Source organism: Ammospiza caudacuta, chromosome 4, assembly GCF_027887145.1.
Source record: "Ammospiza caudacuta isolate bAmmCau1 chromosome 4, bAmmCau1.pri, whole genome shotgun sequence".
NCBI lineage: Eukaryota > Metazoa > Chordata > Aves > Passeriformes > Passerellidae > Ammospiza > Ammospiza caudacuta.
In genome coordinates, this window is record NC_080596.1 from 59,550,821 (window position 1) to 59,577,178 (window position 26,358).

The 26,358-nt window shown below is 42.1% G+C and overlaps 1 protein-coding gene across 2 annotated transcripts in view; it reads left to right on the forward strand.

Moving 5' to 3' along the window:
• Nucleotides 1-1,212: 1,212 nt before the first annotated feature.
• Nucleotides 1,213-26,358, forward strand: part of AFAP1 (actin filament associated protein 1) — a 115,043-nt gene continuing 89,897 nt past the window's right edge. For both annotated transcript variants that reach the window (XM_058803464.1, XM_058803465.1), the window contains exon 1: nucleotides 1,213-1,351. The gene's annotated coding sequence lies outside the window, so the exon portion shown is untranslated. The remainder of the gene's footprint in view (nucleotides 1,352-26,358) is intronic.

A 26,358-nucleotide genomic window follows, 5' to 3' on the forward strand; every position in this document is an offset into this window, starting at 1 on the left:
TCCTACAGAATTATGCGCTTGCATGTCCAATGCTCCCCAAATATTTCTCATAAGAGCACACTTGTGCATCTAGCTGAAGTTAAAGGAGTTTTGACACCCAGCTGGACTAAAGACAGAGTTGCCTTAACTAATGTTCTTCCTTTAGTGACATTCTTCTGTGACCTCAGATTTTCAGTTTCTGTATGGACAGGGAGGAAAAGAAATATATATAAATACAGAATAATAAATATATATATATGTATATATATATATAAATATATATATTTGGTTATCTCAAAGTTGGAACATGTTTACTCAGGTTGCCCCTATGTAAGTTTGCCCAGGCTTAGCAATTTTGTTGCAAACTGAAGCCTGCAGGTTTAATCAATATAAGTCTCAGTTTAATCAAAAAATCTCACTTTGATTTAGATCTGGTTTATATTAAGCTAAACTAAGATGACGGAACCAGGTGTTGCGTTTGTGCATGATTTTACACCATTTCAACAAAAGAGATTAAATTTTAGATAAATGCAGACCTGCTGGTTATGCCCCAAATCCATGTTATTCCTCCACTGCTCAGTGCTCAGGTCACAGCGTCTCCTGGGCAGGAATGGGGAGGGCATGGGCTGCGCTGAGGCTCCCGCTGTGACCTCTCAGTATTCCAGCTTTTACTCGGGGAACAAGCCTCCGGCTCCTGGGAGGCTTTACTCTGGGGCAAGACCCCAAGTTTGATCTGCCAGCATCTGCCTCGCAAGGAGCACTTGGGCTCACCTACCCCGCACCCGGGGCTGCTGCGCACACCGGCCCCATCCTGCCCCATCCTGCCCGGGGCTGCTGCGCACACCGGCCCCATCCTGCCCGGGGCTGCTGCGCACACCGGCCCCATCCTGCCCGGGGGCTGCTGCGCACACCGGCCCCATCCTGCCCCATCCTGCCCGGGGGCTGCTGCGCACACCGGCCCCATCCTGCCCCATCCTGTCCGGGGGCTGCTGCGCACACCTGCCCCATCCTGTCTCATCCTGCCCGGGGGCTGCTGCGCACACCTGCCCCATCCTGTCTCATCCTGCCCGGGGGCTGCTGCGCACACCTGCCCCATCCTGCCCGCACCCGGGGCTGCTGCGCCCCCCCGCCTTTGTTCCGCTGGCTCCGCCCCGGCGCTGTCCCCTCCCCGCGGGGCGGGCCCGGCCCGGGGGCGGTGGGAGCGGGCCGCTGCTCCCGCCCCGCTGTCCCCTCCCCGCTGTCCCCTCCCCGCTGTCCCCTGCCGGCGCGGCGCTGGCTGCGCTCCGCGGCAGAGCGGGGCTGCGGGAGGAGCCGCGGGAGGAGCCGCGCTCGGCCGCTTTGTGCCGGCAGCCGCCGCAGGACGGCCGCAAAGGTAGGAGGGCTCCGGGCCCGCTCTCCCTGGGGCAGCATCCCTGCCGAGCTCCGCGGGCGGAGAGAGAGCACAGGAGGGAAAAAGAGGGAGGGGAAGGGCTGGATTCAGAAATGGGCTTTTTCAGCCGCTGCTCCGCTGCTGCTCCCGGCAGCCGTGTGCTAGGAAAGCTGTGGGTTTACTGGGAAAAAAAAGCTAAAAAAATAGGAAAAAAAAAAAAAAGTCTCGCTCGTTTTCTTGGCCGGGAGCAGCACATGGAAAGAGCTGGAGGGAACCCGGTTATCGGGCTGTGGCGGCCCCTACCCGGGCTGTGGAAGGGCAGGAGCCCGGCCGAGATCCTCGGGAACGCAGCCCTCTGTCCGCCATCCCGAAACTCGCATCCCTTCCCGGGAAAGGCACCGGCCCCGCAGCCGCGCTGCTGCTTTGTACCGCTGCGAGCTTCCTTATTTTCTGCCTTGTGGGGTGGGCAGAGGTGGTCTCCCCGCAGGCTTGGCCATTTGATCTGTTTCATCACAGCCTAGAGATTGCATCATGTTACAGTCCTGGAGTCAGTCAGGGCACAGGGGAACAGAACCATCTTTCCAGATCCATCCCCTCGGCTTCCCGGGCCGACCCCCTCCTTGATTTCCTGTTGGGCTGAGGAGCAGCCTGCCATTGGAGGCTGGGGGGAACCGCTCACAGCGACGTGGTTCGATTTCTTCCACTGAGAGGTTTTTTGGAAACTCGAGTTTGTCGGTCCTACGCGCGGTATGTGTCTTGTGTGGAGGGCTTAGAGGAAACTTGCCAAAGATTTAGGCGGTAGGAAAATAATGGGCGGCAAAAGAGCCAGATAAACTGCCAAAACCGGGAGTTGCTCCATAAGCTGAAAGCTCTGCAGTGGCAGGAGGTGAGTGGGTTCGGGCAGGCATCCCTCGGCAACCCAGGCATTCACCTGCCCTAAAGGATAGTGCAGCTGAGTAAATGCACACTCTGAAAGGCAAGATAAGGCACATATGAGAAACAGAGAAGTATTTAGCTCATTTCCTCTCTGGATCCTTTATGATAATTTTGATGCAAACACTTGATGTGCCCGTGCCTGTTCTGTTTATTGTATTACTGAAGTTTGCGGCTGTGGTCCAACTATGAAATGATAAATCTCAAAACCAGAGCGATCCAATTAAATCATGTACTTCAGTCTAGGGCTTCTTAAGGCGACAGATTCTGCTGTTCTTTGTGCAGCTCTTTGTTTTGTTCCATGGGGAAAAAAATGTCATGGCACGGCTTGGTTCAGTTCTCAGAGGTATCCATAACAATTAATGATTATTCCATAACTAGTGTCTCACCCTTGCAGGTGCTCTGCTACTGTTCGCTCCAAGTGTTGCGGGGCCACTCTTTTCCTTTCATGAAAATAATAGCGTTGTGAACCTTTTTTTTGTGTGCCTTTCTGAGAATGGTCGGTGCAGGGGCACAAGGGAGCACTTGGCAGCCAGATGGATCAATCCATCAGTGCTCTCGGGTATGGGCACTTGGTGCCTTTCCGTCATCCCTTGTGCCTCCTGGTGGTTTCCATGGGAAGAACTGCACAATTACTTCCTTGTTTTGAACAAACCATTTTTCCTTTGTAAAAGAAGAGCAAATGCTGTGTTAGAGCAAGAGGGAGAGCATCCTGTCTTAAACCCATGTGGGGCTATAGGGCCCCCCATGGGTTTAAGAAGAATTTGAAATGGATTTGAAAAAGAAGGATCTACAGTTTTCTTTGTGTATCAGCCAGTGATTGCAGTGACAAGCCGGCAAACAGAACAATGAGCAGATACTCACTGCCTTTGGTGAAATGTGGCATGTTTGGTGTTTCATAGGAAATTTGTCATCAAAAGTCAAAGTGTTATGTTGTGTTCCTGTGGCTTGGGTAGATTTTTAGATCAAGGGGTTTGGAAGGTCTGTGGGGTTGAAACTGAAGTATTGAAGCAGTGCCAGCGAGGACAGGGTAAAATGCAAGACTTCAATAGATTAACCACTTACACTATTTTAAAATTTTACCATCTTAGTTAAGGATGATTTTTCTTTTTTCTCTCCTGAAGTTCTCAGAGTTGAAAAGATACTGTCTGAAACATAAAGCCCAAAAGCAAATATTGAAGTCTCAGTGAAACAGGCTGTATTTGGTACATGTATGACGAATTGTGCTTATTCCTTTCAGTGGTGCAAAGACAACTTGCTGTATGACCAGGAATTGTATTGCCCTGCTGCTTGCTGCAGTCTCCCTTGTGACATTGCCTCAGGACAAAGAGCCAGCGGCTCAGGGCTGGTTGATGCTATCTGGAGTCGACTGATTTAATTTCCATGCATTTTCAAAAGTTTTGTGTCTGATAGATCAGTCAGGGGGAGTGTGGTATCCAGGAGCCCGCCTGGTTAACTGCTTTGTTCAAAGCTGTGCTCTTTGTTTCCTGAGGAGGGGTCGAGGAGGAAGAGGAGGAGGAAGAGATGTACTTTATTCATTTGCAAATCTCCAGCTGAGGTGGGAGAGTGGGATGCAAGGACTTGCACCTCAAACTCCTGTACAGCCTAGTCTACTCTGTGCTGTTGTGGGTTAGTCATAGTAAAGCATACTGTGGCAATTTTCCAAAAAAATTATGCATCCCTTCCAGGTGTGCTGTTCAACTGGTTTTAGGTGTGAATGACACCTAGCTACTGGTATGGTTCTGACTTCCCGACTCATCACTTCGTTGACAAATAGTGTTTCAGCTGGTGTAGAAAATGTCTGTCTGGCCTGGGCAGGTGACTGGGTTACACACTCGGTAGGTATTATTCCAGATCAATGTACTTCATTGTAATATAAAGTGTTCTTAGGCTCACAGTTGAACTCCTAATAGTGAAACCCAACACAATTAATAGAAATGTGGAAGTCAATCTGAGGACTGCAGGTACAGTGAACTCTTGAGCTTTTAGTGAAGGACTGAAAAAGCCAGATCTTGAATGTGCCCCTCCATCTCTAAAGGTTGTCTAGGAGGAATTTGAGGAATTAGTTTTCCTACTATGAAGCACCCCAAGCTGACCTTAGAGCAATTTAAGTTTTCAAGACCATACAAGATGTCTTTTTGGGGAGTGTCTGCATGAAGCCATACCAGAGCAGTCTGTCAGCACAGAATGAGCAGGTAGGAAGGCATGTGGCTGCAATGGCAGTGACTCTGAGCTCAGAGTGCAGGGGTTGCACCAGCACAGGAGTCTCACTGCACCAACCTGTCCATGCACACACGAAGGTCTGTCTTTTGTAGTGCATCACTGCTCTAAAACACTTTGTGTCTATTCAATTGCTCTTTCTCTACTAGATGATCTTTAAGGTCCCTCCAAACCCAAACTGTTCTATGATACTCTGTGATCAGAAGTTAACTCTTGACTCTCCCGGTCATAAAAGACATGCTGCTGTGAGTAATGGTAATGAACAGTGTTGCAGGATCATAACTTGGGTTTATGCAGTGGGGGATATCTCATAGCAGGTAACAGTCTTTTGGGACATCATCTCTGTTTTCCAGAGATATGGCAAGTAATTAAAACCTGAATGGCAGCACTGCCATCAGTTTCCCCTTTGCCATCCTAGCAAAAAGTCAGCCATGGCTCAGTGTGCATAGAAAGGTTTGACTGCCAGAGGTGCCTTAACAGAGCAGTGTCCAAATGAGCTGCTGATGGTTACCTCTCTTAGAGTATGCCTTGGAGAATACAGGAGTTTGTGGAAAGGGTAAATCAATAGCTCTTTTATATTTTGCCAGGGTTCATCAAGAAATCTAGGAAAGAAAACTCCTAAGAGGATTTTTAAAATCAGTTGGATCTTGTATAGATACTGCTCTTTACTTGTATTGGTATTTTAAAAATTGATTGTTTGTGTTTGGCAGTAAAAGGAGGAAACTGATAGACCTGTGTTTTCTAAATCTCTTTCCTCAACTGGAAAAGGAAAAAAAAAAATCAATGTATTATTCCTTTTATGGTGACATAGTGGTGGGGTTTTTTAACTGTCTGGGGGATTCCTGCTGCCAAGATCTCTCTGCCATTATGTAGTTTTGAGTTGAGTGATAAAGACTGTCTTTCTCTAAGACAGATGTTGGTAATGGCCTTACTGTGCCAAAATCTTTGTGAGTACAAAATGCTGTGTAAAAATATTTCCATCCATTAATAGTGAGTGCCAGAAAGGAGTACACAAGTGGTTTCAAATTTAATCTGTAATGTAGCTGATGTCTCAAAGATAACATCTTACCCCCAAGAAATACAACACTGTATGTGAGGTAATTGCTATGACTTACACTGAATATATATTATTCATTAGGGGACTGTCATTATATCATGCTTGTGAATTCCCCAGAGTCTCTTATCAGTGTCCTCATGACATCTCAACATCTATGGAAAAGATGATTTTGGTGTCCCACTTGAGTGGCTGATACTCTGGCTTGCTACTAGCCACTTGAAGTGAGCATGCTTGCCTTGTTTATTTAAAATGAATAGACTTTGGGAAAGGAGCTTGGTTCATATATTCACATCATCAGAGACAGCACTCCTTCACAGGGAATATGTAGTGGTATGTTATCTCAGTTTTGCAGAAGAGCAAATGGTAAAAGCTCTTTCATGTGCAGCTTTCATGCTAAAACTACTCTGCACTGTCTTCAAAGTATAAAGGCTCAATATTTGGCCAGTTATTGTGGATAGATTTTTTTTTTTTTTGGGTCCATTAAAGGATCTTTAAGTATGTTTTGAAACTTATCTGGTGTCTCATCAGTTACACCTGCTTACGGCATTCCTGTTAGAAACTGGAAGAGAGGAGAAGGCCAGGTAAGGACGGAATTTCCCTGTTAGTACCAATTAGCGGATCCAGATTTCATTTTCCTGTACCATTTTTTGCCAGGAGCAGCTGCAAAGGGAGAATTACACCGTGACCTTCACAGCACTTCCTAGTGCCATCATCAATCAGATCTGGCAGGAGCTTTATCACATCTATCAGTGTGGCTCGTAAGCCACATGCTGTCTAGTCTGGGGGAAAAACAAACAAACAATGGGAGCTACTGTAGGGGTTTGTTTAAAATAAAACAACCAGGAGTGAGCTTTTCCCATATGTGCCAGCTTTGTAGGCAGATTTCTGCTTTTGCCGTGTTCTGTTGGGCTGATTAATAAAAGATGACGGTTGTAAAGCAGTGGAAGAGATTTTCACTACATTTCAATGGCACTGGCAACTCATTCACAAATATGTGAATTGCGGCATCAGCATTTCTCAGGCGATGCTTTTCAGTCCCATTCTAACCCTCAGCATTATTTTTACAAAGGAATTTATGTAGTTAGATTAATTCAGGTGTTTCCTACACAGGTAAATGTTACAGAATAAATGAGTGTTTTCAGACCTCTCTGATTCTTATATGAAATAGCATAACTTTCTCAAATTAAGTGGTTTGCTATATATATATTTTTGGTGGGATCATGTGTGCCTTTGCAGGCTACTCTAGGTCTCTCCCCGAGGCAAGTTCATAATGTAGCAGCCAAGGGCAGCTGATCAGCTGCAGCATCTCCCTTTTCAGCATGCAAAACATTATTAACACCCTGTAAGTGGCTGATTTGTTTTCTGTTTTGTTGGTTTGTTTTCCTTATTTACCTTGGTCTGATTATTGTTTTTTACTAAAATATAAAACATTTTGTTTCTTACATTTTTTCATTGTTACACCAAGTTCATTACCATTCTCAAATTCCTTTGCTCTTCTTTTCTTGCTTTCCTTTCCTGTGCTTAGTACAGTGACAGTTTGACAGGTTGTCACATTGTGCCTGATTTGCTTTCAGGCACAGTCCTTGCTGACAGGTAGATGGGATAGGAAGAAGAAATGCAGGATTGCTACTGTATGTGTAATTCTAGCTGCTTCATGGTGATATGTTTGTGTGTGTATGTGATATATACAAATGAAGGTGGAGATGTATATAGATAAATATAGATGTATATAGATAAATATAGATAAATAAAGATGTGTAAGTGATCTGTTAGAGCTGCCTTGGTCACGCAGGTTTTTTGAGAAAAATGGCTAATAGATAAATAAATGTACTGTTATACTTTTGAGGAAAAGATTAAGGTCTTGAGCTTCAAGCTGCTAATGTTGATAGCCAGCAGCAGGGTGTGATCTTTAGTTTCTGTAGTTTTTAACCAGCCAGTTCTTGGCAGAAGCCATCTTGGTACCAGATCTGGGCAAGGGAGTTTGAAATGCCATATGAAATGAGCAGGTGCAAGGAAAATGCACATAAAATGTGAAATACACTTAGCAAAAGGTTATCTATTCTATCAGGGAAAAAGAACTGGCTAGCTGGTTATGGAAATAATTACTTCTGTGTTTTTGCTCAGTGTGTGCTGTGTCATTTTGACAGGTTTTATGGCCCCAGGTGCTGCACTGCCCTGGGCAGGGCAGGGGCTGCAGTGCTCGTCCCTGCCCACAGACCAGCCAACCTGAGGGGCAAGGAGCCTGCCCGAAACTGTACTGCCTCTTGTCCATCTTCTGCTTCCAGCAGCCAGGCGCCAGGCACAAACACTTGGGGAAGAGGTTTGAAGAGCCCAAAGCCCTGAGCAGTCCCATTTCAGCAGCAGGATGAGGAGGAGAGGGAAAGCTGCCAGCAGGAGTTGGTCTGAGATGCTGAGTCCTGTGTCACTGTTTGGGGGCTCCTGCTTCAGGAGGATGCAGCAAACCAGGTCAGGCCGAACAAAAAGACATGGTTTCAGGCCTGAAAACAAGGTGGGCAGTAATGAGGAAGACATAAAACAGCAGGAGCTGAAAACAGGAGAGATAATGTAAAAGGCATTAAAATAGGAGATAATGCAAAAGGCAGAGGGATGAGTTAAGGAGCAGGGATTCCAGCAGGGCTGCTCAGTCTCACCAGGGCAGTGGTGGTTGGGAGCTGAGCTGCTCAGGGTCCACTCTGATGCTTTTCTGCTGCTGCATCTTAGCACAGATCAAACAGAAGGAAGCTGCCCCTTGGAGAGTGGGATTTATTCATGTAATGCAGTCCATGCTAGGGAATGGAGTGAAATACTGGATTTGTCACTGGCTGTAAGAGATCAGGCTGAAGAAAGTAAATATCTGAAAATGTTAGGAAGCTCAGTGATTCTAAGCTATGTTAATACACAGCATTATCAAAAGAGTACCTGTTGGAAAATGAAAAGATCTGGTTCTTGGAAGGGAGAAAAAGTATTCAGCGTGAAGAGCTTCTGAGAATATTCAGAACTGTTCTCCTTGCCTGAGCCATGTCTGCACCATGTGTTTGTCATTAGCACCAGGAACAGCTGAGAGTCTCCTCAGAGGGGCAGTGATGGGTGCATGGTGGCTCCTTCAGGAAGAACCTGGAGGCCTGAGAGGAGACAACGGGCTGGGTCAGGCCACAGCCTTTTGTTTTGAGCTTAACAGGAATGAAGTCCACCCTGAAGAGTCTTGGGGAAAATTCTGGATGAGGGCCAGTATGAATAATGCTGAGTGCAGATGGGTGGGACCCCACCTGGTTACAAAAACAATCCTATTTCCAAGGTTTGCTATTTCTGCTGAAAAAGGGGATATTTAACAAGTAAGGTTTCACTTAAAAGGAAAAAAAAAACAGTTGAGACCTTAAAAAAACAAACCCAAATAAAAAAATCTAAAAATCTCTCACTTCAGAAAATAATGAAAACAAGCCCCCAAACATGCAGACAGCTGAAAGCACACAGCAAAAACCTCAGATAAACAAAACAAGTGTCCTCTGGGGAAAGGAAGAGTTGTTCCCTCTCTGGGAAAATTTGCCTGTTCCTGTGGCTTGTGAACTTTTCATCTTCTCTGGGACTTTCTGCTGTCCTTCGTTTGCTTTTTTCAGCTTCTTGGTCTTCTTTCCCTGGAGCCTAGAAAAGTGTTTATGCAAGCACTAGACTTTAAGTAAATGAATGACGAGTGCTGTTCCTCAGGGCTTGGTTTTGGGACCAGTCTTGTTTAATTTTTTGTCAGTGACAAGGGCAGTGGGATTGAGTGCAGCTCAGCATGCACTGCCCTCTACCCCTGCAGCTTGTGGCCATCAAGACACCTTTCCCCTTGTGACAGCCACATCCTGAGCATTATTCCAGAGCTAATCTGGAGCAAACTGTGTTCAACAAGCCCCAAAAATGTAACAATTAATTTTAGTCTGACTCAAGTTTCCATTAGTCTCCACTTGACTACTATTCCTGTTTGTCTACAATGATTGAGCCTCACAGCCTCTCAACACAGCAATTTCCTTCACATCCCTTTGGATCTTCCTCTTTATTGTTGTTTGCACGACACCGAGTCTCCATTTTGCATGGGTGGAAAATCTTGCTGAGAGCTGTCCCCCCTTTGACCTCATTCTTTTCAGATATCTCATTTTTCTGTCTTCTTGCTTATAGTCCAACTATGTAACTTTTCAAAGTTGTCTGAGTGTAAAAAATAAGTTGTAGTGAAGGCTTGTCTGAAAACAGTAGCTCTCTCTACAACCCAAGGGCAAGTGGATGTGTGTGTGGAAAGCCCAAATGACTGACTGTCCCAAAGAAGTGACTAAAATACTGGTTAGATTCAGAGGAAAGCAGAAGTTGCCTCGAAGAGGTATGATGTTTGGGGATTTCTAGACTTCTTCAACCCTTTTAAAATCCTTCCAAATTTTTTTTTCTACCACAGTAACATCTTTTAAAGCATTACTAGCATTACTAGCTCTGCTGTTCTTGCACTTGGGATTCCAGTCTGGTTTTGCTCAGCACACCCACAGGCTCTAGGATATAAGTGCAAGCTCAGATTGCCCTGAAGTTTCTTGTACTTTATGGGAGCAAAGGGTGAAATCCATCTTCAAGATTTGGGGTCATTTGGGCTAGGTTTCCTGACATACAGCTCTTACAAGAAACCCAGCTGTTGCGGGGTTTTCTACCAGCTTTAAAGAAAAACTACCAAATAAAGGAAAAGCACTCTGGCAAGTAGGGATCAAAGCTTAGCTTTGTTTGCGTGTGCTTTAAGTAGTCTCAGTCTTTGTACTGACACCAGTTAAGTTGTTCTGCTTCAGGGAGGTAACTTGGAAGCGGCACTTGTGAGCGAATCCAGGCCTTTCCCTGCACATTGCTGTAGGGAAGGGCTGTTTCCTGCTAAGGTCTGAGTGCTTCCCTCTGTGAGATAGCATCTGAAGAACCCAGAGCAAGACCTCCATGTAAATAATGTGAAAATAAAGATGCACGAAGCGATGCTGCTTTCCAAGGTGTGATTGTGGAGCAGTTCTTGGCCAGGAGGCATCACTTGGATGGCCCATCCTCAGCCAGGAGCAAAGCAGGCAGCGCAGCAGGAATGTGCCCTTGCCCAAGCTGTAGTTTGAGCCATGTGTAGACAGCAAAAGAAGCAGGGCCCTTCTAGCAAGTTGTCATCAGTGATTATAAAGCACTTGGTACCTTAGAGCAGCTCTTTGTATGTTAATAACTCATTAAAATCTAATGACTTCATGAAATTGGACAAGCAGTAGGAACTGGAAATGGCAGATGTTCAGGGTGGAAAGGGAAGGGAGAGAAGCATGTAAGAATCCTTTAGCATCTTTTCCATTTATTTGTGTTGCCACTCCTGCTTTTGAAACATAATAAAGTTGTAAGGGTTTTGGTACACTGGTCACCTCTCTCATCAGCCCTGCTGGTGCCTCAGCACTCCTGAGGTTTCAGTGCAAACCCACAATCTTCTCTAATGAAGTGCAAGGAAGGAGGAGAAGCATGTAAGAATCTTCTAGCATCTTTTCCATTTATTTGTGTTGCCACCCCTGCTTTGTAAGTTTTCTTTTTAACTCTTGCAATGCTAATGAGTTCAGGAACACTCCTAAATTCTGGGATAAACAAACTTTTATCTACTTTACCTGGAAACCCTTCTGACATAATGCCAGGTGTTACATCCCTAAGACCTTTTGCCACTCCTAAATTCTGGGATAAACAAGCTTTTACCTACTTTACCTGGAAACCTTTCTGACATAATGCCAGGTGTTACATCCCTAAGACCTTTTGCCAGAGCACCTTTGAACTGTGTTTTGCAGGGGTTGCCTCACCTGCCCCTTGTGCCAAGCAGCCTGCAGCAGACATCTCACCTGATGTTTTACACTGCTTGCATGAATGGTGCCACTCAGTGCTCTGCTCTTTGCTGTTGAAGTTACAGCCTGTGCCCTTCTCCCAGTGAGCCTGCAGAGAAAAGCTGTGCAGGTTTTCTCACTGATGTGGGATGTGCTGAGACCTCCACATGTACCTGCACTCCTCTTTGATTGCCTTCACCAGGGTCAGCTGGAAGAGCTGACCAGCCTGGATCGCTTCAGTTCATGCCAAGATAATCCTTCCCCTATCCACTTCAGCTGGATGCAGAACAAAACGTGTGTGTATAATTCCAGAGGGCTCTTACCAGCTCTAGGAGGGGTGGCTCTGTGTGTACCACAGCACTTCATGGGGCTGTTTTGTAATAATCAGTAATAAAGAGCATTTTTGTATAGTTCAGTAATATAAAAGTAATGTTGAGCAACTGCACCTTGTGATGAGAGTTGCCAGGGTTCAGCTACATAAAAGCAGACAAAGGGCATGGCAAGAAGGTTTTTGCTTGGATTGAAGAAATTGTTATTAGAGGCATAATTCTCCAAACTTGTGGTTGTTGGACCATCTGAAGTAAGCCTGCCTAGGAAAACATTTAAGTCCTTTTGCCACTGTTTCTTAATTAAAGTGAGAATTTCTTCCTGGTGAGATTTTTGTAAGGAGGAAACTTCACATACACCAGTGGAAGTCGTCCAAAGCAGAAGGGGAAAATGCCATTTCAAACTGTTAAGTACAGAATTTATAAAGGCCACCTGGAAAAATAAATGTTCATTGGTTGCTGATTTCGCATGTAAAGTGCATTTTCTTCTGGAATTATTATTTATACTGTAGTAAACCCGATACAGAATTAAATAATTTTATTCAGTTTTTAATTTGGCGTTAGAACCAGCTGATGCCTCTTCCTTCCTGTGCTTCAGAATCAACATTCTTGTCTACAATAATTCTTTGTCTGCCTGTAGGCAAGTGAATTTTTGTCATTGACTAATACCAGAAGGATCAGGGACTTGGGACCCTAATACTGGGACTGCTGGGAAACACTGAACACCAGCAGAGAGGCCTTTGAGTGGAGAGAATTAAGAATTTTCATTGTCTGCTGCCATTATCTTGTTTTACATTCTGCTTGTCTGCCAGCTTGTTGCTAGTAAAAAAGATTACTAGAATCTGGGCTTTTGAAAATCCCATTATTTTCCTCTCTTTATCTGATCACACCATGGAATTATGTCACTGAATTAAAATTCTGACTGTGGTAGACTTTGCATCCTGGATGATTAAACATTTTGTCAGCATGAGGTTCCATGGTTTCTAATTTAAGGACCAGAGGGCTGCATCCCTTCTGCTCAGTGTGAGGGCAAGAAATAGCATTGCTAACCTAGCAAAACAACTGTAAAATGTGTATTAAGACTAGCAAGTGGATTCATTTGGCTAGTTTCCCGTTGTCCTAGCTTATTTATCTTCCCTGATGGCTTTTTCCTACCTTCTTCATACCTGCATCCATTCTCAGAATGTCTCCAAACAAGAAATGTGTATTCTGGATAAAAAATGTGCCACTGCTGTTTTGCCATATAGTTATTATAGGATTTTTACTTGTTAGGTGACATTGGTGTCATCTTCCAGATTAAAAATAGTCACTTCTGAAGGGAAGATTTAGAATGATGTATTGATTGTGACTGATAGCTGCTTTTCCAAGTGATCACCTATCAGCATCTACTCATACAGGGCACTTAGCAACATAGAATGACCTTAATCTAGCTGCAAGTCCAAAGATGACAATATATCTGCTGGACTTGAAAAACATTAAACTGGTTTGTCTGCACTGTTCACTTGAAAATATCCCACCCCAAAACAACCATATTAGTTATTGTTTATGCTTATGTTTGTTCTTAAGCAGCAGTCTGCCCCACACTGGAGATATTTTGGGTCCATGTCTGAATGGTACCCTATCCCCTATATATGATTTTTGCCATCCTTTTTTTTAGCCTTGCCTTACTCTTTGATTGAGTACCCGTGTCTGTTGTTAATTTTCATTTGTGATGAGTTTCGGATAGGGTCAGCATCCTGACAAATTGCTTTAGAAGACAAATGTGAGCAAGTGTCCCCATTGTAAGAAATGAGACCAAGGTGCTCCATCATGGAGATTTTCACTCCCTCAATACAGAATGTTGCTGATGGGAACTTGTTTGGGTCTCCTTTCTTATCAGAAGACCATGGGTAGAAGTTATGTAGGGGATTTAATTACGGATTACATTCAGATTACTTTCAGATCACTTTCAATGCCTCAGAGACAGAATGCAACTTGACATGTGCAACCAAAGGCAAAGTGAAACAGAGCACAACCAACTTGGACATTGATTAAAGATATGAATGGTTGCAAATAGTAATAAAACTTGTGAAATAAGATGCTTATCTAAATCAGTTGTAGAAGATCAGTAGTGGGATCCAGAGGGGTACACTGCATTATTCAGTGTACTCTGAGTCTGGAACTAAATTGCTACAGCTGAACTGGTGTTGGTAGGTTAGGAAAAGCAAAGGTACTTAGTGTAGTGCAAGCCCTGCTTATCTGTGGGACATGTGGGAATAGGCTTGCTGTTTGTTCAGACCATTTTCACTGTGTTTGTGATGGCCTGTCACATTTGCTGTTCTTGATAGATGGGTGTCAGCTATAAGCCAAAATGCTTTCTTTCCATCCTCCCTTTTCTTAAGACAGTGGGATGAAATCTTTCATTTATACATCACATCTGTTATGTTTTTCATGTTTTGAGGCATGGAGAAAAAGACCATGATAAGTCTGTGACAGCAGGAAGTCAAAGTTAAAGTGAAATGAGAATGTATTTTTATCAAGTTATGTTACATTTACTGATTGTGAAGATTAGCATTTGGAAATGTGCTTCTTAGCTGAGGATAAGCAGTTTGTTTTAATCTATTCACATCTAAATTAGTACTCAACTATTGGTACTTGCAAGGCACTACGAAAAGCACTCAGACCATCTGTTGAGAAAATGGGAATATGAAACTGTCATTGTATGTTCACAAATCCTTCCTGTCCCTGGTGCTTTAAGAGCAGCCTCATGTGAATGCTGAGTGAGTCTGAAACTGAGGAGGCTCTGTGGGATCTGCTCTGTGGCTCTCTGTGGTGCCAGTTAATAGGTTCTTCAGAAAATGCAAGTCTAGATATTTCTCTCACTCCGGTTCTCAGCAAAACTGGTTAAGCACTGTTAAAAGATGACCTGAAAATAGTAAATAATAATAGCACAAGTAAATATATGTGAGTATAACATACCACTAAACAACTTTCTGCCTATGTTACTGTAATGAAAAAGCTCTTTTTCACTTTCATTTTAGTAAACATGGGATCAGATTTCTAAATGAAAGGCATGTGAAATCTGATAGGTACTTAGAGTGGGATGCATTCTGCCTGACTTGAGCCACACATGGCAGAGCAGGTCTACAGCTGAGTTCCTTCCCAGCAGACATTCTGTACAATCAGGGGATGCAAACTGGCTTCTCCAGGATGTGATTAATCTGATCTATTCTAGACATCTATTTTAGGAAGACTGAATTTCTCCATTGGCTGTTCATGGAGCCTAGGGCAGGTAGCTGAGATACAAATGATGCTTTGTAAGCACTGGCGTTTAGTCAGAGCAATGGCACTGCTACAGCTCAAATGGCCTGCCTCACCTTTCAACCCTATAAAACGAGTAATTCTTCTGAATTAAAGGAATTTATTTGCAGGCTTAAAACAAGATAATAATTCTTTGCATTTGCATGTAGTGTACTCCTACTCTGGGTTTAGTTAGTGCTTACAAAAAGGGCTGTCACAACATCTTTGCATGGCTGTTTCAGAGCTTTGATGGCTTATCTTTGGAAAGAAACTGGAAATGCAAGAGACAGATTCTCAGTAAATGAGGTTTATGATATAAAATTCTTAGTGGTGCTCTTCTGGGCATTGCTCTATAATTTTAGTTTTCTGATTTATGAGTAGTTTGCCATATTGTTCGCATAGAAAATTATTTGCATACCAAATGTGAGTTCATTCAGCTGTGAGATTTTCATGTAGGCTGCTGCTCTCCATGCTTAACTAATTAAGATGTCCTGCATTTGAGTAACTGAGGTTCTTAATCTTCAATAAACTAAAACTAATTAGTTTTATTGCCACTGTTTAAAATTTTAAAACAACAAATATAAGTGCCTTCAAAATAAAATGTTCTCAAGGCAGGAAAAGAAACTAATTGTGTAGTGGCTTGGAAGGCATCACATGGGAAACTACAGATAGAATTTGGGAAAATTTTTTCCTTGTGTCTTTGAAAAAGGTGCACGCTAGAGATTGCAGTTTCTGGGAAGTTGGAGTGTCTGGGTTTAACTGATAATTTACTAAGCCATTTGAAGATGAATCTTACATTTAAACAATATCAGGAATTTGGGATTTTGATAGGAAGCCCGGGGAGAACCAGTGACTTGGATTTATTTCCAAGACATGATTTTTTTATAAGTATATTTCAGGTTTGGCCAGGAAGTGTAGAAATAGATAATTGAGAAGTATGACTTTCTTCAGCAGAAATCTATATGAAATATTGTATTGTAAGGTGATTTCCTTAAAGGCTGCTTTTTAATCAAACTCAGTTGTTTTGGTTTTTTATTATATTTGCTATCATATTACATGTTGAATACATTTTATATCTTTATCATTCTGAGGTAGTGTAATAGAGCAATAATTTCCATAGAATATTTCCATAGAAAAAATTTAAATAGAGATGACTGGAAACTGAAAACCTGCAACAGCACTCAAATGACTCCAGTGGGAAATGAACACCTGTAAAAGTGGGTTTGCCCACTTTTGAGATGAGATGCAATCAGGCAGAGTTTGTTACACACGTGTCCTTGCATTGAATCCAGTGGAAATGTTCAGAGAGTTAAATATGTTATTTCCATGCCAAAAGTCCCAGTGGAGCTGCAGACCTCTGAAGATGCAGCACCTTGTGAAGCTCCTTCATTTACCCCTAAGGCAGACGGTGCACACAACCCATGTTCTCTGTTTCTTGTTGATATTTGTTTACTGGTATCAGCCTTTGTCCGACTTCTTGTTGCTGTTCAAGTCTTAAAAATAGTTCAAAGACTTAATAATTAGCTTAAGCTATTTTTGTAAGGAATGTAGTTCTTCATCACTGCTGCAGGCTGAATAAGTGCTGGGTTGCTTGTATGGTAGGTGACCTCCCAGAAAGATTCATTAGTGTTTGGAACAGGATGATTATTCCTGTATTGTTTTACCTAAATAGTTTTTGTTGAAAGAAAGAGATAAGTTAAATATTATTAGAAGTTGGAGAAGCAGAGTGTATTTTAGAAAGTGCTGTTCATAAACACATCACATTCACTCAGTGCAGACCACCACGTGGTTGCTGTTTAATTTAGGCAAGTGTCCATTTATGTGTTTTTTACAAAGGCTTGTGATACATTGAGCAGCTGGAGTTTTTGTTAGCTTTCTATATTAACCAGAGAGGCGAGGCAAGGTGGAACTAAATGAGAGCCTTGGTAAATACTTCTCTGCTTTCTTCAAAACTGTATCCAAGATCCCTAGCAAAATACACAAGGTGCTGCAGGTGTTGTTAGGAAGAGATCAGTTTTAAATGTATTTAAACAGTTCTCTTTACCTTTCTGTCCAGAGAATTGCTGATTTCTTTGAAGGTTAAAGACCTTAAATGCAACAAAATGTAAAGGACTGGGCAGGGATTAAGGATTTTAAGTGCAAGGAGCTCTGGAGATGCCTCCCTTTCACGATTGACCTCGATTTAGAAGAAATTGGTTTCTACTAGCAACCATATAGCACATAGATGCTTATACCTCTTCACTTCACTAGGATGTTAACAAATACAACATGGAGTAGGATTTCCTGACTTCAAACTAATTTGTAACTGGTCTTCTCCCCTCCAAAGTAGTGAGGTCTGACATAATCTAGTGAAATGTATTGAAGGTGTAGTTCTGAAATAAAACCACATACTGTTCCACAGGTCTACACTGAGAGAGGCTCTCAGTTGCAAAATGGTGGAAACTTCTAAATTTTTTAATTCAAGCAACCTCATTTGCTGATCACAAACAGATCTGGGGAGAATTGACCTCACCTTCTTTAAAGATGACTAGCTGGTACCCATCACTCCTTTTGTTGCTATTGTGATATTTTACAGAATGTGCTTGTATTTATCTATCTCACTACGTATGTACGTATACATATATATATAAATATAAATATTATGTATATTATATATATTTATTTTATATATATGTACATATACATAGAGGTGTATACCAGTTGTTCTTCTTGTGTCAGTGGAGGATGTCTGAGAGAAGCCACGCTGTGAAAGGACACTCCAGTCTCTGTCTCCCTGTAGTGCCTCATCCCTGGCACTGACGTTCCTGTGTGACACACACCCCTGGGTCTCCTCAGGGGACCTGAGGCTTCTCTGCCTAATTTGGGGAAGCTTGCCCTCTTTTACTGCGCCCTGGTGAGGATTTTCAGCTTTTCCTGAGCTGTCGGATTTTGATGTACAAACAGAAACGCTAAGTAAACTAGGTAGTGCTTCCAATGCTGAATTGGTTTAGCTGAGTGTGAGTTGTGGGGTAGAAAAGATACAGGAACTTAAACTCTGTTATGGAGATCACATCATATATAAATACAATACATGCATTTATACATGTATTATATATACAATTTATAGAAATACAATACATTAACCCATTGCAGGGGAATTGTAAAAGCCTTCAGGAGAGATTTCTTCCTATTGCTTCAGATGCATTTCTATTTTTCTCACGAACTGGAAACAGCAACTGCCTTTCCATACTCCATCCTTAAAAAGTATGGGTTCTTTCTCTTTGTTTGAGTGTCAGGGTTTGTTGTTTTCGGTTTTTTGGGGTGATGGTGGGATTTGGTTTTGTTTTGTTTTTTTGTTTAATGCTTTCATTTGCCATGCTGCTTGTGGATTTCAAAACCTTGCCAGAAGGTATTTTTAAAATTGGTCACTCCTCTTGGTTGTCACACATCAGCACATATCAAAATACTTGTCAACAATTTTTCCAATAAATATCTTTATTAAATTCATCTTACAATGTGAGCATATGTATGTAGTCTGCTTCACTAGGGGTTGAATAATATGCTTGAATCTACTTCCTAGGAAAAGAGACTGTAGTAGGAATTGTAATGTATTCAATTTCACCTGGAGAACAATGTCCTGACGGTTAAAATACATCAAAGAATTAAATAATTCCCTTTGGAATGTGAGATATGGAGAACTGTGTGCATTCCTCTGTTAAAACCTTTGCTTATCCAGTTGCACTCTCTTCTATTTAATTATCAGGTAGGAGCACAAATCACAAAATATAAAAAGGAAATGGTAGTTACGATAGCCCATTGGATCATTATTTATGTAAGCAAATATAGTCTCTACTGATGTTGTATTTATTGACCTTAAACCAAATTTCAGAAGGCAAAATAAACAATGTCCCTAATGTAACACATGAAAGTCTGCAGGACTGTTTAATTCTTGCAGAATTATTCAGAATGAACTTTCCCACTCTTTGCATGGTTGCCTTGTAGTCCTTAAAAGCACAGTGCTGCATTGTTAGCAGAGGAGATAATGCTTTCCACAGAGCTGCAGGAAAACACCGCTGCTAGGAATGCACTGCCCCAGGGAGGAGAAAGCTAAAGGTGAGCCTGCTTGCAGCTTTGCTTTCTTTTGAAAATGATTATGACATTTAGGCTGTTGGTGACAGTGCCTCTGATAATCCCAGCAGGTTAGAGCGTCTGAGTCTGTTTCACATGAAATACACAGAAGTATTTTGCATATGTTTTTAATAATTACTATTTTTTCCTTCAGATGTTTTTCCTTCAGGTGTTTTTCCTTCAGGTATTCCTATGCAGCCCCAAATTTCTCTGTCTGAATCATGCACGTTTCAAGAAGCTGAGTGTACTGATAATAAAACCAGCCTTGTTTCTGCTGCCACATAGCTACTGAGTCCTTCAGATAAGCAAGGGGAATCCCTCAGGAATAGGGGCTGCTCTCTGAGGAGCTAGGAGGGAGCTGCAGCCTTCCTGCCATGCCCTGAGTGCCTGACCCAGGAGACTGAGATGTTTTCTCCCAGCACTTGTCCTCTGGTAGCTGTCATGCTTCCACCCGCAGCAACATGAGGATAGTTGTAGCTATATATATATATATAGCTATGTGTGTGTGTGTGTATATATATATATATATATGTATGTATAGCTATATATATATATGTATAGTTATATATGTATATGTACATGTATAGCTGTATATATATGTATGTACATTTTTATACGCACACATATGTAGGAGTAGACCATGTTCACTGTTACCATTGTGTGACATCTACACCAGAAACTGCTGGTTTTTCACAGTGACTTTAAATCTAAATGTAGGCTGCTGTTACAAGATATGATCCAGCTCATTCTCCCTTCCTTGCTCTTGCCCTGCAGGGACGCCAATAGAGGATCTCACTGGCATGTGGTGAGCTGGCTCCATGCCCTCCTCTGGCTCACCCATGGCCCAAAAATGCTAATTTTGGCCCAAAGGAAGTCATGGAAATGAAGGATCAGGGATGACATCAGGCCCTCTCAGCAGCAGCCTGAGTTAACTTTAACTTTTTGTAAAACCACAACTTTCAGGAAAGGCAGGGATGAAAAAAGAAACCCAGAAATAACCATCTGATCTGAAATACCTACTTGCACACTTGAGTGTGCTTCTTTCACTTGCACAGTCTGCACTGAAAGTCATCTCAGTATCTCAGAAAGTGACTCTCCAGTTGTTGTTTTCTCAGTGTTGGTGACCCATTTCAAGGAGAACATCCAGCCTGGCCTGAGGGATAGCAAGTTCTCTAATCAGGAAATAGTAAAGATGAAAGCACCCTGCAAGCATCTTGGAAGGGGAGAAGTAGAGAGGAGGAGCTCCTCTCTATTCCACATCAGCAGGAGTTTTTTATTTACATTTAATTGAACATCTTTTCCTTTCACAGAATATATGGTTTTATCTCATGCCAGTCTAAAAAGAGAAGTAGGAGGGATACCTTTGGAATTTAAGCTCTTAGCAATGTCAGAATTACCTTTTGTCCTAACTTTTCCAGGTTTTTTATTATTTGGATGGTATGTTACAGGTACTCTCCAAATTAAACTGCTACTCCTTGACATGCATCAAAGAGATTCGTTAAGAACTTGATATTTTTCCACTTAAATAGAACTCAACATAATTAGATCTAAATCTTTACTGAGGATTACTAATTTCCTGTGAAAATTTTATTTTATTTGTGTTGAAAATTGTATTGTATAATTGTATATTTTATCACATTTTCTGTGAAAAGTAAGAAGAAAGAAAAGGAGGACCTTAGGATAAGCTCTGCACAGACTTCTTTATTGCTAAGCCTGTCAAACCCTTAGTTAAGAGCTCTGGTGTACCCTTCTTGGCCAGCTGAAGTTAATTCTACCCATGCATGGCTGAGCTACTTAGGATTCAGCTGCTGAACTGCTTGGCATTCAAATACTAACAAGAAACAGGGATATTTTGCATTAGCATGACTCTTGCAGGCACAGTGGTTCAGCAGATGAGGCAAGGCTGGTTCAGCTCCCATGCATGGGGACGAGGGAGAGGGATTCCTTGGCAACTGTGCCAAGGTCTGTCCAAGCCCTGAGAGATCCATGGCATTCTGTTGAGGTGAGCTGATTGTGAAGGGCCTGTATAGTGTCTCTTCGTCCTGTCCTTTTGTCTCCTGCCTGAACTTACATAACAATTCAGGTCTGACACAAAGGAGCCAAAATCCCATTATTGCTGCTCCATAAAGAAGTGGCTTTGTCTTGGCCACTTCTTTACAGCCTCCTAGTTCGTCATGTTAGCAGAGCTGTGTTTCCTCATCACAACTTTTTTTAATCATGAAAGGATAAGGTCAGCTGAACTATATATATATGTATTGTCACTGCTAATACTTCAGGCAGACAGAGAGCTATTTCTCTGATTAAAGTGATGTGCAGTAATATCAGGAGGTGTTGGATTATGTCACGTTTTTCCCCCTGTTACTCAAACAGTGCTTGAGCAACTGAAGGTTGTTCCTGGACTCCTAAGCACATCATTTGTATCATCTGCTTGCAAATCCTTCCCTTTCCATCATTCCGCTTTTCATAAAACTGACTGCTAGAACATGAGGGAGGAGTTGGCAACTAGAACATGAGGGAGGAGTTGGCAAGCCTTCTGCAGTATCTTGGCGTGTGGGAAAGGGTCTCTGAACCTGCAGGAAAGCAGTTCCTTCAGACTGCCACCAGCTGGGATGTTTGCAGCTTTTTTGTCATCTTGTCTCATGCCCAGATGACAGAAAGGTTTATTATTCTAGGCAATTAGGGTGAATGTTCCCCACTTGTTTTTCATCTTTGCTATGATAAATTTGGTGATGAAACCCTGAAGAGCTTTTTTTTTTTTTTTTTTTTTTTTTTTGCTTATGCAGAGGCTGAAGGCCAGTAACATTATAAAATGTCATTCCTGGCCTCCCTTACCCATGTGTAAATAATAGAAGTAATTAAAGGTAAAAGTGTTAACATTTCATGTTGTTGCATTACCTACAGCAGTAATCAATTAACTCTGTAAAATAATCAACTGTAAACAATCCAAGGTGTGAGAAGTGGTGGCCACATCTTGGCAAAGGCTGAAGGACTGATGGCAAGCCTTTGCCAGGGTAACAGGCAAACACTTTACTGGAAGTGTTGTCTGCAAGAAATGTCAAATAATCCTCAGGGCCCAAATAACCTTGAGAGGGCCTCATCTAAAGCAGTGTCTCATGTGGGGCACTCTACTTTACGGATAATTTGGACCATGAAAGAGACTTCAGTACAAAAGCAAAAGGAATATTCAAAAGTTCTGAGGCTGCAACTTGTGAGAGGTTGGGGAAAGGATTTTAGTTGTTTAGCAGAGCTAAAACTGAGGGGAGGCATCATAATAATCTTCAGGTATGTTAAGGCTGCAATAAAAACAGGGTATTTCTCATATATTCTGTGGGTAGAACCAGAGCAAATGATCTTAAGACTCAAAAAAGAAGATTGATATAATGCATGTTAGAAGCACAATTTCTTAGGTTAATAGATTGAAGGTTGGGTTTGATTGCCAGGTAAAAGGTTGGACTGATTTCCCTGAGGAGTGAGATAGCTGGTCTCACCTAGGATGAGAATGATAAACAGCATCACTTCCTCAGTGTTGCTTTCAGCCATATTCTTTGAATGAACAAAAACTATTTATGTTGTGTGGATTCTCCTTTTTAACCCTTTCCCATGCAAAAGATTGATTGTTCCTCATGCTAATGGTTAATAATGTCTAAGCAAAGTAGCAAAGTAAGCTTAAACAATAGTAAAGGACATTTTTCATGAGGGTAGCTTGGATTTCCTGGCTGCTCTCTTCAGTGACCTGACAGCTTGTTTCCCCATCTTAAATACAGTATGATGGTCATACAGTAAATAACTAATGAAAAATAGTTTTGACCTCTTGGAAGCTTTAAATGCTAAAATACCATTGCTTCACTTACTGTCCTGGTTTGAAAAGGAAGTGAGTTTTGGTTTTTTTTTTTTTTTTTTGCATGCTGTGGTCAAACCAATAGGTGCTCAGATTTGAATATTGGCACCTGGTGTGGCCACTGAGGACATGGATACGCCTCTAAGAACACAGTGGGCCCTGCCCAATCTGAGCCTTTGCATAGAGTAGATGGATACAAAGTCCCAGTGGTACATGTCAGAGGTTTGTTAGGGAAGACAGTTTTGATTAATTCTGCCTCGGGTACAGACAAACCCATTTGTGGGGTTGTTTTTGCTCTAGGCCCAAGTTGCGCATGGTGGATAATGCAAAAAGATGGAAGAACGTGATGTGTACCCCAGGGAGCATATCTTTCCATGGGGGCGCTGGCATTGTGCCAGTGTCAAACCGTGACACTTATGCTATTCATAGTTCTTCTCTAATCACAGTTTCATGTTCACCCAAAGCTGCTCTTCCATAGAACTTTATATTTGGAATTATTCTGTTCTTCTTTTCTACTTTTATTGCGTTGAAATTCAGTTCTACAGTCATAGCAAAATTGACATGTCCTTCACCTATTCACCCTTGGAAGCAGCTGCAGAATTGGCTGCTTTGTCACCTCTTCTCAACAGCAATACCTTCCCTTTCTCTCCCTCCCCTTTGCCTCTCAAATGGCCAGAATTTGAAAACCATCTGCTGTCAGGCTGGGACGTGCTTTCTATTTCCTTTCAGTTTTTGGTTGCTGGCACCTCTCACTCCCTGATGAGAGCACATCCCTGTCCTGAGTCAGCTCCACTCTCCTGAGAGCCAGCCCGCCTTGCAAAAGGCAGGGTGGTGTAGTGTAGAATTCTCTCTTACTGAAGTCTCCAGGAGAAAAATGTCCAGCTGAGTGTTTAAAGGCGGGAATGTTGGAGAGGCTCTGACAGAGCAGACATCTTCTGGCGCTGCGGTCTGTCCTTCCCTCACCTGCTTCTGCTGTCTCATCCTGCTTCCTCTGATGGCTGCTGCTTTACAAGTGGCTTTAGTACAAAAAGGGTTTTCTTTGAAGTATTGTGGAAATGCCATTTCTAAGAAAATATGTCCTGGAAAAACCCAGCTTTCTTTTTCAGCTCTCTGGGTAGAGCACAGCACCAGTATCTGTGTTTCTCCTCTTCTGGTGTAATATTAAAACTTCCAGTGACTTTTATGGTTCAATTGCCTTTGGCAAACTTCGGTTCTCCATCTTAAACCCACGCACTTGTATAAACCTAACTGGCTTCAAGCTATGTCAAATATAATCACTTAGCTACAAAAACAAAAACACCCAGATATAATTGCTAAGATTCCACTTTTTATAAACATTTTAGACTGAAAATGAGAATTTGGAGTGACAATCACACCCCGCTTCCTAGAACCTTTTTTGGTTCTTCCATTCATTTTTCCCTGTTGTCATCCTTTTCTATTCACTAAAAGCACATACTTGCTGCTATGAGCCCCACAGAAATATATTCTGCCTAAATTGTGTCTTAAAAAACACACAGAGACACATGATGATGGGAAATACAAAGCAAAAGCTGAAATATAACACCACCATTCCTTAAGGAGAGGAATACTGAATATTAAGTGAAATCCTGAAGTTTCTTGTGCTGCTGCCTAAAAGCAGCTTGATATGGGTGGTGAGCATTAAAAACCAAACTATGTTGAGGAAGGAGTGGAGTCAGCAAAACAATTCAAAGAATGCATTGGCTTTATGTTTCTGTTTGAGAGTAAATATTTGTTCTCCATTAGTCAAATAGGAAAAAAAGAAACTAAAAAATCATTTTAAAAAAAGTCATCGTGCTGGCAAAAACAAACCCACAAATGGTGGGGCAGAGGAGATTGCAGGGTTTATTTTGAGGAGGATCTTGGGATATTTTTGAGCAATTCCTCCCTCCCACACAGTGCTCCAAAGCAATGGATCACTTTTGGCTTTGTTTGAAAGTTAAAAATACTAACCAGAAAAAAAAAAACAAAACAAAACCCAAACAACAAACAACGGCCCTGTGTTTTTTTGAAAACTGACAGTAAAACATGGAAGTGTTGTTCTGTGCAAATGAGGTCAAAACAGCCCCCAGTCCCTGAGCACTACCCAAACTTGAACTCTCTGAAAGGCTCTTGCTGCAAATCAGAAAACGCAGTTGCTCTTTGCATGAACATCACAAGCTGTAATAAGAATTCAGTTTGTGTTATACTTGTCTGTAGTTCTAGCCTTTGGTTTAAAAAACAAAACAAAACAACAAAAAAGCCAAAGCAAAACAAAGAAAAAAAAAACCAACCTAAAACCAAAAAACCCAAAAATCCCAACTGTGCCAGACAAATATTAAGCCGTGTGTTACCTTCCATTAAGCTGCAGCTCTGGGACTGCTGAGGAAGGGCAGATGAACATGAATTAGCTGCTATCCTTTTGCAGGCTTCACTCCTACACTTGCCCAGGTATTGTCTCATTCACTCCCCAAACACACTTCCCAAAACTCTCTGAGCAGAGCTTGGAGCTGCTTTCAGGGTAGGCAAAGAGCTCAACATGAGCTGATAAGGGAAGAGCTGAGAGGGGTCATTGATGAGGGCGGCTGTTCTTGGATGGATGGGGCTGAGCTGCAGAGGAATTCTGACTCTACCTGTGCATTCCCAGAATTTCCTCCGTGTACCGGAAGGCAGACAGTGAACCTATGGAGATGTGCTCCCAGAAGCTCTTGCACAGCCTATCTGGAAAGGCAGGAATTATCTTATGTGTATGTGATAAAAATCCCATACCTGAACTAGGTTAATCCACTGAGCAGATGTTCCTGAAGCAGAAGATATGTTTTATCAAATATTTAAGTATGAGTATCATGGTGGTTGCTTGGTTGATTATATTGAAGGTATTAATTACTGAACAGCCTGTAAATACTTACTTAGTGTAAAAGTCACAGGAAACAGAAAAATTCTGGATAATATTAAAAAAACCCTTGAGAATCTTTTCTAGCTCTTCGTACAACCTGGGTATAAATTCAATTGTAAGTTACATTATTGTCTTCTCAAGTGATAAAACACTCCAAATTTCAAAGTAAAATAGCTGGATTGTTGAGAATTCCAAAGGTTTGTTTTCTCTGTGGTCCAGTTTGCTCCATTGACAAAGAGAAAAGCGTGTGGTTAATATTACTAGAGAAAGTACACACTTTTATTGATGGAACTGCTTTCATTTACTTGGTTTTGGAATACATGGGTTTACTTAGGGAAAACCCAGATGCAGATGATTAGATGAAAGGGAAAACCACCAAAAACAATAGGATGAGACTGAATCTGTGGAGCCACCATAGTGTATCTGCATATCTGAATCACTGTTTTCTCATAATGAGTAACAGGACCCGGAAACCCTTTAACATATGTTACATTCACAATGAATCGACTCACAGTTTTACTCATAT